Here is a 14,088-nt window from a genome sequence, read left to right on the forward strand (position 1 = left end):
ATAATAATGCGTTTAATAAAAATTGCCATGGCATATCAGATGGCTAAATATCTTCCTGTTCGATTTATTTTTGTTTCATTTTTTTCTGATATCAAGTGACGGGACTAACAAGTCGTGCGCCTAGTGGTTAGCGACACGTCTACCCATAACAGTAGCAGTACCACTCGGGGCTTGAAACTGCAAAGATCTAAGACATAAGTTGACAAGCCCCATGTGCCTATTATGTCACCAGCACGCTATAGATTCTGGTGTTTTTATTACGAAAGCTTGAACAAGACTAATGACATGTAATAAACACGAAAGTCATAATTCCTAAACGAAAGTCGTTCAGTACTATAAAAGAATTTGGGACCAAACTTGACAACGTTGTGACCATGCATCTCTGTGACACATTTCCCGTCATGCGACAGCTGTGACGCTGTGGAGTGTTTGTCCAATTTCCACTTCGTTACGTGTCTAGATTTGAACAAGGGTGTGTTTATGTCTAAAACAGAATTACGTGCAAACAAAGAAACAGTTTCAGACCTACGAGTCATTCCGCATACGGAATATTAAGTATTGAGCGCAAGCTGTGCAAGGCCAAGAAATTTGTTGTTGGAACTTGGAACAATGCCTTCCCCGAAGTGGCAGTAATTTCATAGCTCGTATTTAAAAAGGTACAAAAGTGTTATTTCTTTTAAATAAAAAACCAATGTTAACGAGCGAGTGAACAATTATATTCTCACTCAATCACAGGTAAGTATTAAAATAATATATTGAAACGGAAATTATATAAATAGATAAAGCCATAATCAAATAATCTTTATTTCATAGATAAGCAAACTCCATTGCTCATTCGTAAGGCAGATTCCCCTGAGAAGAAGGAGCAAAAAGCTCTAGGGGTTGCTCTTTGTAAATATACATTTATCATTACAATATTAATTTAAATATCTTAGATCGAGAGTACCTGCAAGACCTAAACGGGTCACCAAACAAAAATTTTTGTTATCCAATTACGCTTCTGCGTACTTGGGTAGCTGTTTAACCGACCTTTAGTAAAAAGTTTTTGTTTCACTATAGTTTAAAACCTCATACTTAAACGGCAAATAAAAACAACTGAACAAGGTTTAAATTACTCGTTGCTGTCAACGAGTCACTGCTCCAGCCAGTTGTCAACATCCCAAAGGCTCTAAAATTCAATGTTTTTTTTTATAATATCAAGTGACGGAGCGAACATGTCATGCGCCTGATGGTAAGCGTGCGTGTAGCCTGTGTATAACAGTTGCAGTGCCACTATTAGCGTTAAATCGTAAAGGTCCTAGGGGCACTGCCGCTGCGCCCGTCACCCTGAGATACAAGTTGATAAGTCCCATGTGCCTGTAATTTCACCAGCACCCTTATCCTTCAAAACCGGAACACAATAATGCTGGTTACTGTTTGGCGGCAGAAATATGTATGGTGGCAGTACTATCCCGGACGAACTCTTTCACAAGAAGCTCTAGTACTACTATCTGACGTTTGAATTGACTGCAGCGCTACGCCTTCCGTGTTGTAAACGATCCTCATGTAACTGAGCATGCGGAGTCGTTACAGCTTCGCAGAGATATAGCGTCTCTTAGCGTATTCTATCGCCTGTACCACGGTGAGTGCTCTGAAGAGTTATTCAACCTTATCCCTTCCTCTCCTTTCCATCAGCGGACCACCCGTGCCGGACTGCGTTGCCACAGTTGGACGGTCAGTTCAATACCGTCCCGCACTAAAAAGTTTGGCAATTCGTTCTTATGCCGAACCATCAAATTGTGGAACCAACTCCCGGCGCATGTATTCCCTCCCCTCTATAACATCGGGTCCTTCAAACGTAGTGTGAAGAAGCATTTGGTCAGACCGGCAAAATGATAGTGACGGAGTGAAGATATTTGTGTTTTCCATCCGTTACTCTCACTCTGGACTGTATTCGCACTTTCCATCAGGCGCGGTGCAGTCATTTTGCCGAGTCACAATAAAAAAAAATAAAAAAAATAGAATGATGCTTTACTACCATGACATTCAATTACTTTTTTTTAAATTATTCCACTAGTTTGTTATAAATTACAAAGGGCGCACTATAAGTTTCCGGAACTGGCCACTTACATAAACAATATTTAAAAAGTAATTACAACATGAGAAAATTACAACTCTTTGGCTGTAGAATACAGTTTGTTTCATATGACTGTCACTTGTTTTTAACCGACTTTAAAAAAGGAGGAGGTTCTCAATTCGACTGTATGTTTTTTTTGTATGTATGTTACGCGATAACTCCGGTATTTGTGAGCCGATTTTCATGATTATTTTTTTGTTAGAAAGGGAGTACTTCCATAGTGGTGCCATTTAATTTTGAAGGAAATCATTCACCTCTAAGGGTGTCTGTTCACGCATGAAGACTCATTTTTATAAATAGCGCCTAAATTTTCTTAAGGAGCAATTATTTTAATGGTTGATTTTGCTATTTCTCCAATTCAAGGCGTTTATCTCTCAATATTCTTTGCGTAATGAGAACCGATTTTTTATTATCTCCAGTGTCAAGTCCTGTATAGTGGCGAATTTAAGGATATTTCAATAAAACTTAGCAAATAGACGTAATGCCACGTACTTTTGAGGTCGGTTTTTTTAGTACTCTGTACTGAGATTATTACATTGTAGCGTCGTTTTAGAAATTGGTTGTCTACATCACCATGGATTTAACTCGTGAAAATTTTCGTAGTATGATTTTCCACGACTTTAAGTGTAAGTTAATAGCTCAGCGGAGCTTCGCTCGGCTTCTAACTGCTTTTGGCGATAAAGCACCATACAAGACGACTATTTATAGCTGGTTTGCTGAATTCAAACGCGGTGTGAATTTCAGTGACGAATTTCGTGATGGTCGCGGCTGTGAACAACGAAAACATCGATGCTGTACGCCGTACGATGTAATATATTACATGCCTGTCTGTTTTGATCGTATGAGATTCGAGCATCTTTAGGCATAGGTCTGAGTCAAATACAATCAATACTACACAAACATTTGGGTGTGAAAAAGCTGTGCTCTCGGTGGATCCCTCACAATTTGACTGAGGCTCAAAAAACGGATCGCGTCACTTGGTGCAATGCCATGCTTACCAGATTCAACGAAGGGGCGTCAAATTTGGTGTGGGACATAGTAACAGGTGACGAAACATGGATTTATAGTTACGATCCCAAAACAAAGCAGCAATCTAAAACTACTAACGTGGAAACGGCTAAATCTTCATATTACGCCTATGCCCATGCGTGGATGTGTTATGGTGTCATCTTATGGGGGAGTAGTGTAGTCGTTACAATATTATTTACTGCACAAAAGAAGCTCATTAGAATACTTGTCAATATTGCCCATTCCGACAGTTGCACACCATACTTCCAAGAACTAGACGTACTTCCCCTTTCGCGTATTTACGTAATAGAGGCATGCAAATTCGTACGCAAGTATCCAGAATATTTCACTAGGCGAAGAGATATTGCTACACGTTACACATCACGACATGGACATAAATTGATAACACCTAACGCCCTACTTAAAATAAGCTCTTCTTGTCCACTCCTAATGTCGATTAAAGCTTGTAAGAAATTATTAAGGTAGTAAATTACAAGGTAAGGAGTATTTTGTGCAGTTTGCTATCTATCCACGGTCTACAATGATCTGTTAAATAATAAACCTACTACCCTGTAAAACATTGTAGAAAATGCAATAAAGTATTGATTGAAATAAAAACTGGCAATGCTATACGACGGCGGTATGCAGTCGCATCGAATATCGGCGAGGGATGCGGTTGAGGCGGCCGCGCTGGCGGCATAGTATCGGGGCGCACCTCTTGCGCATATCAGCTGCAAACCCGTCTGTGTGCGCCTCCAAGAACATACCCCAGGCGCTACAGTAGCGCAGCAGCCCCAGTCACACCCGGAATGCGTTGTTGTATTGTAAGCGCAGGCCGTTGAATGTCCTTCGCGTATAGTCGTCCCACAGACTGCACGTGTAAAAAGACTGACAATAAGCTTTAAAAAGTGTAATCATTGACTTGCAATTATATGGACGTCGGGTCCGCGCTAAAAAGTGTCCGCACTTGTAAGGCGCTAAAATCGTATACAGAGCGCCAAACTCCGCTTTAGTCTTCATTTGTTCTACTGACAGCGCGATACTGCGATGACATTACAATTTAAATTTCGAATAGGTTGACTTGGGACATTTTTTTCGTGGTTTTTGTATTAGACCCGTCGTCCATTTATTTGTAAGTCAATGAGTGTAATCTTTACTTTTAATAATCAAACCATTAATGAAAAATCAACTATTCAACATGTACTACGATATGGTAAAATAAGATGTAGCCTAACAAATTAGCTAAAATGGCACGCATTGGGAGAGGCCTATGTCCAGCTGTGGACTGCGATAGGCTATTGATGATAATGATGATGATGATGATGATGAATTAGATCTATCTATCATCCAATGTTTCCATTTCCAAACACCCACAACAATAATTAAAAAAATACTTAAACACCGGTAAACTCATACACGGTTGGACGTTAGAAGTTAGTCGGAACTAAACAATGACATTGTATTCTCAGTGACCGGGTTACCATAAACGGAGAATGCGTGACTGTATGTGAGCTCAGATAGTGTACAGTCAAAGATAGAATAATAGAACTGTTACTAACTGCCGTTTGGTTACACTGCTTTACATAGTCGTGTTCGTTAAGTTAAAATGAGGTCAAGGACGTAAAGTAATAAGGCTGACTGACAGCAAATACGTTTGAAAAGAAATGATGACACGTAACCTTATCTACTGCAAAGATAAAAGTAACTAACAATAAGAAATCCCTTTTTTATTTAAAAAAAACCCACCTCAAAATTTGTTTAATGACATCTATTTTTTTGTCTTTTTTTTTCTTGAAATTTAAATGAGACCAATACAAAATCAGTTCATTGATTACGAGTAATCGCATAAGGTACACACAAAAAAAACAGCCTCCTCGTTTTTGAAAGTCGGCAACAAATTGGTCTCGTAGAGTCATATTCCAGAACTCTACTCAATGCTCAAGTCAGGATCTGAGTATGATTTCAAGCACTGGAAATACGACCCTAATAATAATAATAATAATAATAATAATAATAACGCACACACTCAACATAGCCCCGCACTAGGGAAACCCTGTGTCGCGGGTGCCATGGACACACATATAGACAACCACAAATTACACCCAAACTCACGAGAGAAATAATTGTAGGTCATACAAATATTTCTCCCGGCCCGGGAATCGAACCTGGGACCTCTGCGTGGCAGTCCGGCATGGTAACCGTTCGGCCACGGAGGCAGTTAGACTTAAGTATGATTGCATGAAATGGCAGGGACTTAAGTATGATTTCGAGTACTTTTAACCATACTCAAATCCTGACTCTCAAGTTAAGGAGAGTTCTAGAATACGACCCTAAGAAGCAAGTTTATCTTTGTTTCGAATTCAAAACATCTCCATTTCATTAGTAAGCAAATTTTAATATTTAAAAAAAATCTACTGAGAAGAATGAGTAACTTCTAGGGGTTCTTCTTATAAACAGATATTAATTGATCATTGGTAAAAATAACCTAAAATTATTTTTTTAATATTTTTTATTAATGACGGTTTTAATATTTCTCCCTTATTCTCTTTTGCACGCTGTTGCACCTTTGCTCACTGCCTTGGGTTGGCTGGAAGATATCTCTTTTAGAGATAAGTACTCCTTTGCTCGTCTCTTATACAATTAATACGTTCTTTGTAATTATTTGGTGCAATAAAGAAGGTAATATAATAAAGAGCTGATTCGATTGATCACTAGCCTGAATTTTTGTCATCCAAGCAATCAAGCATATACGTAAAGTTTTTGTTTCACAATAGTTTTAAATTTTGCAAATGACAAATTTTGAATTACATTTTTTTTAACATCTCTCGGCCATTTTCATGTTTCGTTCGGCTATCGTCGTATTTCTATTTCTACTTTGTTGTTGTTTCCGAGTTAAATGTTATTTTTGAGTTTAGTTACAAAAAAGTGCGATATTTATCTATATAAACACGTGTCTACGAATACACGAAAAACGATATGTGGGTTTTGCTTCGTGCGTTCTTTTTTTCGTTTCCTAAAATTGTTATTTTTGAATTTAGTCACTTTATTATTAGGAACGCGATACGTATGTACGTATATACTAATAATATATAAGAAATACAGAACAGTCGCTGTAAAAAACGTTCGTTGCTTTTTTCTTATTTAAAAGTAAGGCTTTTCGTCGACACGGACCTGAATAGATATTCCTAAGAAACTGAAATTACTTAAGTTTTGACAGGTAACTTTTGATAAGTGAATTGAAACTTTTACATCAAAGCGATTTTTGACTTAAATGTGCTCGCAAAAGTTTATGTCAGAACCAGAAATTTTACTCACAATTTTACTAACTGCGCAGTAGGTGTACGTTTCTAAAATGTACATTAATTCCTAAATAACAAACAGATACTCGAAATATAAATCACACACGAAACCAAATAATATCGAACTCGAAAACACGATTTGTAAATAAAAAAAAAACTGATAAAAAATGAATCTTTTTACGAATAATAGGATTAGATGTTCACTTATAAACGAGAATATAAATTTATTGGTTCAATTTAGTAATCTTTTGAACTTTCAAATCGTGTTGTCGTTTCATGTGCGAAATATTTTAGGGTTCCACTTTGTAAACATTTTTTTTTTTGACATTTATCTTTTAGAATTACAATGTATTTCAAACATCATAGGTCTGATTTCACGAGGCGATTTGTACTGTCAGCAAACCTGCCGCGTCCCCATCTTAAGGGTTATTTTTCCGTGCAGGCAACGGCGATCAGTAGCAATTTTTTTGTTGGCGTTCAAGGGGTAGATCATTTTTTAGGGAGGTGAAATTTGAAATAATTACCTTTTCATTATTGGTGGCGCGGACTTGGGTGTGTGTCGCGAATTTAAGAGTTTATACTACGTTAATTACTATATAGTGTAAAAACACGAATTCCTAAAAAAAAAACGCCAACTTACCTCAAAATTTTACAAGAAAACCGCTGTATTAAATAGGTACTTTTCAAATATATTCTAATTATTTTTTTTAAAGCAACTGAACTAAATACAAAACGTATAGAATTCGATATACATATGTAAAATTTCGTTAATATCGTTTGTAAAAAATAAATTCTGAAATAAAGCCAGTGTACCCACCGCTCGACCTGAGCTAAATGAACCGTATAACAACGGGAAAAATTTTAATTCCAGTAAAGGTAGTATTAACTATTAAAGCGGCCTTCATTATACGCTTTAGAAGCACTGCAGTTACGCGACTGTGGTGCGACAGCCGCGAATTCAGTAATTTTTAGCTCACTAATAGTAACTGCAAAAGTTGCACGCCCGTGTCACTACAGTAGTCTTGCAGTTGCGCATAAAAAGGTATTGTATGAAAATTAGACAGTGGCGCCATTGCAGCACTTTTAGCACGAGCTAGTCTAGTTTGAAGGTGCCTTTAGTCTGATTTGAACTGCCATGCTTTCGCGCCAACATATGTATATAGGCGTCGGACGCGAGTCGGAACCGCGGCGGGTTTAAATCCGTGTACGTGGACGATCCACTCGCGCCCGACCCGCTCCTGCACTCTGTGTGTTTCTCGCTTACAGGTAGTGCACAACAATAGCGGTACTCTTACCACGGCGCATAGGCGCGAGCTGAAAAGCCACCTTGAAAATGCTAACAGGGTCATCACAATAGGATTACTATAGTTCACTATAGATTCGAACCTTGTAAATGACAAATTCTGACCTTTAAGCAGAGTACTTAACCTGTGGTCCATGGACCCCGAAGGGGTCCGTATAGTGAACACCGGGAGTCCGAGCCTACCTAACAATATAAATATAAAAATTGGTGTACAATATGTTGAGAATAAAAAAACACAATGCGCGTGAACTTTTTGAGTTTTTTAATTTTCGCGCCCTTTAAAGGCTAATCATTATTTTATATTTTCGGAAAGTATACGTATATATAAGTATAAGAAAATACGGACCGTATGCCCTGTGAAATTTTAAGAGGGGTCCATGACTAGAAAAAGGTTAAGAAACTCTGTATTAAAGCTAATAATATGAATCAAATTTACAGAGTAACTTTACTTACAGCTGCCACAATCAATCTCTCTGAAGTTGTACACAAGTAATGTACCTGAAACAGATATAAATCATCATTGAACAACTTTCATCTCACAAAAATAGTTTCGGTTACACGTAAAACTTATTGTCTGTATTAATAAATCCATTTCCGACTTCATATTATAATCTTACTAGGTCAACTGCCTTTCTCGATTTTAAGACTCGTTTTTGTTCACTAAATGATTATAACTTATTATACGTGGGGTGCACTATAAGTTTTTTATGCCACTCCTCCGTGACAATCTCTGAAACATATTTTTCATACTCTTCGACAGCCTCTTCAGTTGCTGAAAATCGTTGACCGCGTAACTGGTTCTTAATTTTTGGAAATAAATAAAACTCACAAGGAGTCAGGTCGGGACTGTGTGCGGGATGGCTCATAAGGCCAACGTTGTTCGTTGTCGTCCGGCAAACATATGGTCGCGTACCAATCACTATTCGCGGTACAACGATTCTCCAAAGCAACAGTAGCCACGTGTCCAGTTTTATTAAAAAATACGCAATCATCCGCTTAGAGGCACTTTACACGCGCGCCACTTTGGTTGGTTTCGGCTCATCATCATACGCTCGATTGTTTTGGGATCGTAACTATAAATCCATGTTTCGTCACCTGTTACTATATCCCACACCAAATTTGACGCCCCTTCGTTGAATCTGGTAACCATGGCATTGCACCAAGTGACGCGATCCGTTTTTTGAGCCTCAGTCAAATTGTGTTGGATCCACCGAAAGCACAGCTTTTTCACACCTAAATGTTTGTGTAGTATTGATTGTATTTGACTCATGCCTATGCCTAAAGATGCCCGAATCTCATGGTATGTTACATGCCTGTCTGTTTTGATCATACGGCGCACAGCATTTATATTTTTGTTGTTCACAGCAGTGGACGGGCGACCATAACGAAATTCATTCATTCACTGAGATTCACACGACGGCGTTTGAATTCTCCAAATCAGCTATAAATAGTCGTTTTGCATTGTGCTTCATCGCCAAAAGCAGTTTGAACCGAGCGAAGCTACGCTGAGTTGTTAAATTCCACGTAAAGTCATAGAAAATCATACTACGAAAATTTTCACGAGTCAAATCCATGGTGATGTAGAGCAACCAATTTCCAAAATGAAGACATTGTAAAAACAAGTGACAGTCAGATGAAACAAACTGTATTCTACAGCCAAAGAGTTCCATTTTCAAATGTACTTTTTAAATATTGTTTATGTAAGTAGCCAGTTCTTAACACGGTACGATTTGTTTTAATTTTCCCAAAATTTCGGGTTGACACAACCCGTGATCATGGAGCGTGTAAAAATCCTTGCCATCACATTATTGATTTTTTATTACGGTATTTTTTTCAATTTAATGATTGTTTGTTGTCCTACACGTCATGTTTTTATTTATGTAGTTTACAAAACTAAATTTTGTACGTGTCTTAAATTTTGATAACGAAGAGACCTCACGAAAGACTCTTAACAAATATACAGCTCATTTTCTTGAGTAAAGACGGGAATTCTTATGAAATATGAAATCTAAAATTGCACAAAAAATGGCAACATTTTTCTTTATTTTTTATAATACCAAGGGACCGGACGTTAAAGTCGTGCACCTGGTGGCAAGCGAGTCTCACATACCTGTAATTTCGCCAGCACCTTTAACCCTTGAAATCCGGAACGTAGTAATGCTCACATTACTGCTTGGCGGCAGAAATAGGTAGCAGTACTTCCCTGGACGAACTCTAACACAAGGAGCACTACTGCTACTATATAGTAGACAAAATAATATTGTAGACGAACATATAATTACACATAATTGACTCAAGATTGAAATTTTGTTAGCCAGAAGTTTTTGACCAATCCAATAGAAACGAGACTATTTAATGTTTAAAAATAAATTAATCCTCGTTTCATAATAATATGAACCTGAGTGTACAATTCCAAATTAGCATACCAGATGTGCATAGGATCTTGAGCTAAACTGAATAGCGTACAAGCCATTACAGTCTAGTTATGCCCGAAATGTAATGTGACCGTAGTCTGAACGACTTTGATCAGGGAATACCTATACATCAATGCTTGAAGCATACATAGCTTTGTTACCATTTGTTACTAATAGTAGGACTGAACGGTGATATCTCCATTCAACAAAAAGCTTTTCGGAGATTTTGAATGTCAATTTATTTCAGATAAGTTAATTACACTTGAAACCGTCACACTGATTTAGTCTCCACTATTTATGCGTGACGCAAATTCTTATGAAAGGAATGAGTAAAAAACTGCAAAGGTCTTTGTAAATAGACATATTTTGTACACATGTATCACTTATAATAGATCGAGACAACCTGAAATAGCCAAACAGGACCCAAATAGGGTCATCCATGTATGCAGAAGCTGTATAAAAATTTCGTTTATACTGAACCGTTCGTATGGTAAGGAGTGTAAAGGTGGATTTAAATGTTAAGCTGGACATGCTCTTTCCGTGAGATTCGTTACTGGTTACTAATTTTGAGTACACATTATAACGGACATGGGACTTGTTAACTTATATCTCAGGGTGACGGGCGCAGTGGCAGTGCCCCTCAGATATTTGTGATTTAAATCTAAATGGACAGGCGTGTCGCTTACTGCCAGGCGCAAGACTTGTTCGTCCTGTTACTTGGTATCATAAAAAAAACTATAATTTTGTTACCTCACTTACCGTTCCTCTTTCGGACGTACATATGTCATTGACTTACCACCCATTCAAACGCTTTATTTAAATCTTTCCGAATGCGTACGGCAAAGGAGTGGAATTTACTGCATCTGTGTTAATGGGAATCTACAATTGGAGGCTATTTAAGGCTAGAGTCAGCGAACTATGGAACTAGCTATGCTCGAAGTTTCTCTGAAAGATAAGGTACGGAACGAGGTTTGCCGACAGAGTACCAAGGTCGTCGACATAGCTGGTAGAATAAGCAAGCTGAAGCGGCAGTTGGGTGGCCATATCTGCCGAAGAATCGACAAACGATGTCGGAAACGAGTTCTTGAGTAGAGACCACGTCTCGGCAAACGTAATGTAGGAGTCTGGCCAGATGGAGCGACGATTTGCGAAAGGCTGCTGGCAGCAGATGGATGCGACGAGTTGAAGACCGAAATAGCGTGCATTGGGAGTCTATATCAAGCAGTGGACTGCGATAGCTGATGATAAAGGCTAGAGTGAATAGGCTCTTATTAAGAATTATAATAAGCTTTATGTGCATGTAATAAGAGCGACAAAGATGTTGCGTGATTACTTCCTCTCAGACGACGCACAAAGTACAATGTCTTTTTGGCTCTTACCCATTGCATATCCATAAAGCTGTTAATGACCGACTCTAGCCAATCTCATTAATAAGTAGGGTGACTCCCTGATTATCAACTAAAGTTTAATATTAAAAAGTGCCCAATGTTTCTTGAAAACTACATAAGAAGTTTTATCCGCAAGAGCTAAACATACATTAACTATTAACCTTATTTATAAAATATGTCTTTCTATATTAAATCTTATAAATCTTATCTTAATGAGACCTGACAATGTTTTATTATACTAACAACTTCTCGCGCGCGTTTACATACGTCAGCGAATACCATCCCCTGACAATCCTATTCAATTGAGCTCTCCCAAGATTTGTTTCCACACCCTCTTACATAATTAAGTAGGATAAATGCTCGTGACGTAATCCTTGGAATGCTCAGAACATCGCTCCTCTGTAATGAGTTAAGACAAGAACATTTAATCTGGAGTAAAAATAAGATTCTCTCATTAAAAATGATTGCACGGAATGGGGAGGGTCATGGGTGACAAGACAGGAGCATTCAAAACGTCAAGCATTAAAGTATTTTCGGTATGAAGTAATTGTGAGAAGGTAACAATTTTCTACGTAAAATATTTCTCTTTGTGTTTGTTAGTAAACGTAACCGAAAAAAATTTCAACTTTACATAAAATTTATCTCCCCGGAAATGAAAAATAAATCTCCTTTCATCATCCAATTTTAAGGTTCCATATTGCAAACCAACACACACGGGACCCATTGAAAGCCATATGCAATCAAATTAACAACACGCCATCATCAAACTTGATCGATACCAACAATTAACCGAAATAAAAACGATTCTCGAATCCAATTTCAACAACCGCACGGCTCTGATATTTATCTTCAATCTTCATTTAAAATACAATTTCGACGATCAATTTTGGATATTGATAGTTGCTGACTTTTATCGCTCAGTTGTTCAGCACCTTGCTCGTTAAGCGAGAATTATCTTCTCGATTTAACTATGCCTATCTGATATTGCATGTCGCATAAATACGACCAGCTGTACATGCGAAGACCTGCTCAAAAATAACGGATAAGGGCTTAGAGGTGGCTGCTAACTGGGCCAAAGAAATTTAACATCGGTTTGTTATTTTATTGGTTTTTGTCATGGACTCGACAAGGAGAATAGACCTAGTATCAAAAACAGCCACAAAAATTTGTACCTTGTTAAGGAGTCCCACAGATTCAGCTTAAACCGATGAGAAAAAGGGCGAAAATGACGTGCGTTTTGCTTCAGTAATCCTAGCCAAAGACAACAGTACAACGTCTTTTTCTTTTTGTTCTCATTCATGGACATTTTTTTTCTAACCGGTCTTAACGCGATTACGCGTCGGTAAGTGTCCAGCATAAGATTTTCTCGTAAAATTTAAGATATGCAAAATCCCATTATTTCTTACTATCATAGGTCTTCTCGAAGATCCCTTAGCCGACGCTTACGTATTAAAATTTCATGTTTATAGCCCTGCGGTCAGGTTGGGAGATTGTAGGGATGCGATGAGTCAGTGCTTTAAGAGGTAGTTTAACTTCGCATTAAGCAGATTGTGTGGTGCTTTACGGAAAATGATCTCATATGTAACGTTACCCTACGCCTCTAACAGCTTAAAGATGCAATTAGTAAGTTCCTAGAGGATATGTAATTTTATGGGCTCAAATGTATACAATAAAACATATCTAAAGAAACAAACTGAAATAGGTATGGAACGTACCTTAATCAATCATAATGTTTATTTAGGGCGACGAACCCACCCTTCGCTAAAACTAGTTCTCTTGGATGTGGATAGTGAATATAATAACTTCACCTATTTGTGACTGAGCTTAAATTTGTAGATTTTTCGGCGAATACAGATAAGAAACACAGACTCCCAAACCAAACGTGCTGGGAAATCTACAGTTGTTCAATAAATTGAAAAGTGGATACCCGAAAGACGGACCATCGAAATATCACATTTGCTTATCGCACGAATACGACGACTAATTGCATAGGTGCTTTTGCTTAATGAAAATGGTGTAGTTACTTATAGCAGTTGCTGGCTCTCGAAAATTGCTGGAAGGAATGAAATCGTCTGAAAAAACTGTAGTTATTCTTTAACTGTAGTTATTCTTTCAAGACAATTAATGCGGAGTCGTGTAGCTGTTTATGATCCATTCTGAGTGTTTACTACGTGTAATAATAGGGGTTAAAGTATGAAATTGCCGATTTGTACTGAAAATCTAAATTGTTTATTTTTTAAATTTTTAACAAATTTATTTAATCAAAATAGTTGCCATTATTATCTATACATTGCTGCCATCTAATGGGAAGGTTATTAATGCCTTTGCGATAGAACTCCGACGATCTAGACTGCACAAACTGTGTGAAAGCATTTTGTACTGCTTCCTGGGAAGAAAACTTCTTGTCACGTAGATAATTGTCCAAATCACGAAAAAAATGGTAGTCCGTTGGAGCAAGGTCTGGTGAATACGGAGGATGACGAATGGTTTCTAACTGCAGTTCCTGAAGGGTCAAAATGGTTTCTCGTGCTGTGTGAGGTCTCGCGTTGTCGTGGAGCAA

This window comes from Hyposmocoma kahamanoa, unplaced genomic scaffold (genome assembly GCF_003589595.1).
Source record: "Hyposmocoma kahamanoa isolate Upper Pololo Valley unplaced genomic scaffold, ASM358959v1 157, whole genome shotgun sequence".
In the NCBI taxonomy this organism is placed as follows: domain Eukaryota; kingdom Metazoa; phylum Arthropoda; class Insecta; order Lepidoptera; family Cosmopterigidae; genus Hyposmocoma; species Hyposmocoma kahamanoa.